General features: G+C 44.5%; 1 long non-coding RNA gene across 1 annotated transcript; it reads left to right on the top strand.

The window, feature by feature from the left end:
- The first annotated feature begins 1,811 nt into the window (after nucleotides 1-1,811).
- Nucleotides 1,812-2,474, top strand: LOC306916186. The gene is made up of 3 exons (XR_013788956.1): nucleotides 1,812-1,902; nucleotides 1,984-2,180; nucleotides 2,287-2,474. It is a non-coding gene; the product is annotated as an uncharacterized lncRNA (long non-coding RNA).
- The last annotated feature ends 2,196 nt before the right edge of the window (nucleotides 2,475-4,670 follow it).

Genomic DNA, 4,670 nt, shown 5'->3' with positions numbered 1-4,670 from the left:
TATTGCCAAAATGATTGATGAAAGCATCAACATTATTTGCTCCAGGTTTTCTCTCTTCCAAACAAACACCGAACTCAGGCTTCTGGCAAACAGAAGGCCACAATCCTAGCCACCCCTTTTATGCACTCCCCTTAAAGGGGCAGCAGGTCTTAATGGGTTATGTATCATTTTAGATTTGAGCTAACAGTCCCAGGCCCGCGGGAAGTACTTTACACTCGCAGGGGCTGAGCGTCTAGTAGGGGGTGCGCGCGCATAGCGCGCGCCGCAAAAATGTGCGTGCACGCGCAAACGTGGCCTTTACTTTCCCTCTCCACACGCAAGTTATATGAACGAACTGACACAGGCAATTAACCAGGATAAGGTGCCAATACTGTGATACAGCATATTTTATTCTTTTTTTTCTTCTTCCCCTCCTGTTCGAGGGGGGGCTGTGCCTGGGGGGAGGGGGTGCTACAGCCCCCCCAGCACCCCTACTTCCCTCAGCCATGAACAGTCCCTCACACCTCGTGACACGTCACACCACCATATGGCCGTCAGTGAAGATCATGACACTGTCGTCATCAAACCCTGGATAACCATACATAGAGAAGACTGGATTATCACCTAGATCTGCATATATGGAGCCGGCCAGCAACTCTACATCTGACCTCAAACCCATTGATCTCCATATATGGAGCTGACCTGTTTTGACCTTGATCCATCCTTCCTCTTCGATGTCTCCCTTTTGACTGATACCTGTCCATTCAAACTCTAGACGGGCCTGCCCCAAAATGTTATGAATGACATTTTAAACATGAAGACAGTCTGTTGCGCACTGGTGTCTAGTCGTGTGGTTCAAACGATTGTCGTGCTGCATTGGGGACCCCCTGGAACCCACCCAAGGACCCCAGGGGGTCCCCGGACCCCACTTTGAGAAGCACTGGTGCAAAACAATAATTTCCATGAATAAATCAATGAAAACGTTTAAGAAGTAGTGAAAATAGCAGCTCCACCAGAGTGCTCCAGACTTCCCTCTCCAGAGCAACATTAGTGACTTCCTCCTGGGAAGAAACATGTATGCCTGAATTACACTGTTTCATGCACGGTGCACATACCATAAACGGCCACTAGGGGGAGGCATGGTACAGTGTAACACAGTGGAATAGCTATACTGTGATCTCAGCAAAGTCTAACTCCACTGGTAAGCCTGCCTGGTAAGCAGAAGGTCCTGGGTTCGAATCCGGGTCCCAGCAGTGTGTCAAGGCCTTAACTGCTCTTCTGTGGGGAGCAAAGTGAAGCTGAAAATCTGTGACATTAAAGCGGCGCCACTGTATATAGTTTGGTGCATCAGTGGCCACTTTGGATACAAACCAAATGTCAGCCGACTTCATTACCCAAGAGTCTCTGCAATACATTCATGGAAGGAACATAGTGCTTCTATGAATACATCTAATTATTATTAGAAAGGCGGGGCATTATAATGGTACTTTTTATTCAGCAGTTTTATGCCCACGTGCCTCCCTGTACAGTTATGATTTTATCTTCAGTGGTGGATGTAATGTACAGACTTTAATTATATTCTCATTCTGCTTTAGAACGCATTACACCTGTGGTGTGGCCACCAGGTGGCAGTGCAGTAGAGCAAATACCACCTGTGCAGCTGTGACCGGTGCCCAAAAGAGTCACGTTAAACTTGTGTACCATTTCAACAGAATTGACTACACCATGAGCAACACAAAAATCATATAGGCCTATTTATGAGTGTGTAACCCCTAGAGGGAGGCAGAGGTTATATTAAGTGACAAGGGTATTTAAAGGCTTTCTGAGCAGGCAGGTAACAGGACGTCAGTTGTGGGTCCTCACAACACCAGAACGTTAGTGTTGTGAGAGTGTCATGTTGTTTGGTTGCTGACTTGTAAATTGGTAAGCCTATATGCTTTTGTATATTATTGTTTTATGGGTTTCTTGATATGATATAAAATGAGAGTCTCTTTATATTGCCAGGTCTACTTGTTGCTGTATACGGTAGTAGATTCAAGGTTTCCTGCACAAGAATTGTTTGGGGTGTGGCCACCACCCATTGTTATGTGTAGCAGTTAACTTGGAGAAATCTACAGGTGGAGACAGGGGAGGGCTTGTTATTTCCCTGTATGACCATTGAGAGAGAAGTTTCATGTGTTTGACTTAAGAGCTGTACTTTGGTAAGGGGATCCTTTTATTGGTGTGCATATTAAAGTTTGTGGGTATATATTATATTGAGTTTATATGTATTTGACATTTGTGCACTGAACTTTGTCATTACCTTAGGTCCATGTGGAACAAGCGGCCCCTAAAAGGACTGCTGTTCCTTTCCCTTCTTTTTTAGATTTACGTTGATTTGTTCTTTTTTTGAGTAACCATTCTCCCCATTTTCATGTATATCTCAAACACTGTTTTAACATTTGTTGCAAATACCTTTTTGTAACATGCTTTTATAAATAAAATAATTGTTAACTTTTGTACCACAATCCGGAGTCCTGTCTCAACTAAATTATTAGCTGGGTCACAAGTGCACTGTTCTAAAGTGTGGTTTGCAATAATTATTGTGAAACCCAAATGTAGCCCCCGGGCAAGACCGAGCCTGCAATAGCCTTGTGTTGGCACGGTAGGTTGTGCGTTGGTCAGGAGCCCCGGGTTCAATCCCTGCTTCTGCCTAATGCTACACAAAGAAAGTTGTTCTCTATACGTAAGACTACCAACTTAATTTATTTTCTTCTGGAGATAAAGAACTCCATTCAACACTCTAAACTTTACACATAGGCTACAGGACTAGTACGTCCCCGGGCGACCTTCCTAGTCGACGTAGGCGCGAACGTCAAACCTTTTCTTCTGTAGAAAATAGCAGATCTACAAGTTCACTGCACGGCACTCGGTGCCGCGCTGAGCTGAAAATCAGGCCTTCCGGTCTGATCTTCGGATATGTTATAGAGCTTCTCTAGACGCACGCGTGGAACTGTAGTACGTCCCCGGGCGACCTTTCTAGTCGACGTAGGCGCGAACGTCAAACCTTTTCTTCTGTAGAAAATAGCAGATCTACAAGTTCACCGCACGGCACTCGGTGCCGCGCTGTGAGCTGAAAATCAGGCCTTCCGGTCTGATCTTCGGATATGTTATAGAGCTTCTCTAGACGCACGCGTGGAACTGTAGTACGTCCCCGGGCGACCTTTCTAGTCGACGTAGGCGCGAACGTCAAACCTTTTCTTCTGTAGAAAATAGCAGATCTACAAGTTCACCGCACGGCACTCGGTGCCACGCTGTGAGCTGAAAATCAGGCCTTCCGGTCTGATCTTCGGATATGTTATAGAGCTTCTCTAGACGCACGCGTGGAACTGTAGTACGTCCCCGGGCGACCTTTCTAGTCGACGTAGGCGCGAACGTCAAACCTTTTCTTCTGTAGAAAATAGCAGATCTACAAGTTCACCGCACGGCACTCAGTGCCGCGCGGCACGGAGTGACTAAAATCACTCCGAGACCATGGGCTATATGGCTATAAGAAAAGTAACAGGTGTGTTCTGGTCCCGTTGATTGAGCTGAGAAAATAGTATAAACCTTCAAGGTTTATAGTCCTGCTCTGCTCAATCAATGGGACCAGAACACACACTCGTTACTTTTCTTCCAGTTCATTATACTCGTCGTCACGCTACTAGTCCTACATACTTACACCTAGAAACCCCATTCAAACCTACTTAGGTTCATCTTACGGTGGACATGTTTGCCTGAAAAGGAATCTTTGAAATGTTTCATAGTTTTAGCAATAAAGGCAACCTTGAACCTCTCTTTCCAGTTCTCTTCTGGATGTTATTCTCCAAAAGATGCTGCAGAGTGAAAGTAGGAGGAACTCAGCTGGATTTGAACTCACAACCTCTGGCTCACATGGACGTCATCTTAACAAGGGTGCCACTGAGCTCTCAGTGATTTTTAGGTTGTAAGTTGTTCTTCTTGGTGTCACATTTCAAATGGGGCCTTGGATTCATGTACAGAGCATTGTAATGGTGTTTGTGTGAATCAAAGGTGTCTTTTGTGCTTTTAAGTGTCATGGTCTCGAGTGATTTTCGTCTTTTTTTTCAAATCCTCAAAAATGATGAAAAACGGCATGCTATAGTATGTCTGTTCGAGACGATGGGCTATAGCCCATGGTCTCGAGTGATTTTTGTCTTTTTTTCAAATCCTCAAAAATGATGAAAAACGTCATGCTATAGTATGCCGTCCGAGGCCATGGGCTATAAATGATGAAAAACGAGGATTTGAAAAAAAGACGAAAATCACTCCGAGACCATGGGCTATAGTCCATGGTCTCGGAGTGATTTTCGTCTTTTTTTTCAAATCCTCAAAAATGATGGAAAACGGCATGCTATAGTATGCCGTTGGAGACCATGTGCTATAGCCCATGGTCAAAAATGGTGAAAACATGTCCACCGTAAGATGAACCTAAATAGGTTTGAATGGGGTTTCTAGGTGTAAGTATGTAGGACTAGTAGCATGCCAAAGTTTGTGCTATTGCCATTGGGAATGCATTGGGCGTTTAACTTAAATAACTCAGAAACTACAAAACATTTCAAAGTAAAAAGTTCCAGCATGTGTCTCCACAGTAAGCTGAATTATAAAACGTGTGAATGGAGTTTCTAGGTGAAAGTGATTTCACCTAGAAACTA

This window comes from Electrona antarctica (assembly GCF_951216825.1).
Source record: "Electrona antarctica genome assembly, chromosome: 23".
In the NCBI taxonomy this organism is placed as follows: domain Eukaryota; kingdom Metazoa; phylum Chordata; class Actinopteri; order Myctophiformes; family Myctophidae; genus Electrona; species Electrona antarctica.
The sequence above is the reverse complement of the archived record's forward strand: the minus strand, read 5'-3'. Positions and strand labels throughout refer to the sequence as shown.